We start from the raw sequence: 946 nt of genomic DNA on the forward strand, positions 1-946 counted from the left end.
CGGCCCGTGTGGGTGCGCAACCCGCCCCAGCCGCTCTGCGCTGTCTCTCGCTCCTGGGCTGTGGGGTGAATTGCAGCCTCAGAGAAACCGTTGAGAACCCACAGCTGATCGAGCAGAACCAGCATTGTTCTCCCCTCCTTGTGGAAGCTGTAGGGAGCTGTGTCAGGTAAGACAGCGTGAGTGGGTGTAAGAGCCACCCCAGGAGGTCACCGAGCTTTTCACATGTATCTGGCCAGCCATCCTCGGCTTTACCGGCCTGGTTAAAAACACAGATGGCTCTGACCTGTTAGATCACGTGCTCTAGAGAGGAGTTACAGGTGTCCAGCTGCCTGAGACAGGGGTGGGAAGGGTCTGGTGTCAGAGGAGATGGGGGGAAATCAGGGAAACGAGTTTGTTTGGCTTGTAAATGAGCATTTGATGAGCAGCTGCACAAAAGGACGGTGGAATTGCCTGGGAGTTGTACGCAGACAGGAGCTCTGTACACCGAGAGGCTGCTGTGACAGCTTGCACCAGAGAAGCAAGAAAAAACAACTGACTGAAGGACCTCGAATACCAAATCAGACATAGAAACTGTGCGGTGCTGTGGGGAGTTCCCGGGGCAGCCCGGCTCCTGCAGAAGCGATGGCGCACTCCGCTTTTGTCACCTCTGTTTCCCTGTTGTCACGCTCGAAATAACTTCCAGTTGCGATTGGGTGCCGCAAGATTTAACCTGAGCGTTCTCGTCACGAATGAAAAATGGCTGGAGAAATGCAGATGAGTGACGTGCCCGCGGGAAGGGGCCCCTCCCTCCCGCCCTCCCCGAACCCGGCACGGTGTTGTGCAGATGCTCCACGGCGCGTTCCGCTACCCTTTAATAATGCAGCAGGCTTGCAGGGGAAGGCGAGAATCAACCTTCTGTTCTTGGCAGCGCTGCTGCGGCTGGCGGCCCCAGCCCGTCCCAGGGCTG

Source organism: Buceros rhinoceros, unplaced genomic scaffold (genome assembly GCF_000710305.1).
Source record: "Buceros rhinoceros silvestris isolate BGI_N320 unplaced genomic scaffold, ASM71030v1 scaffold15136, whole genome shotgun sequence".
Lineage (NCBI taxonomy): Eukaryota > Metazoa > Chordata > Aves > Bucerotiformes > Bucerotidae > Buceros > Buceros rhinoceros.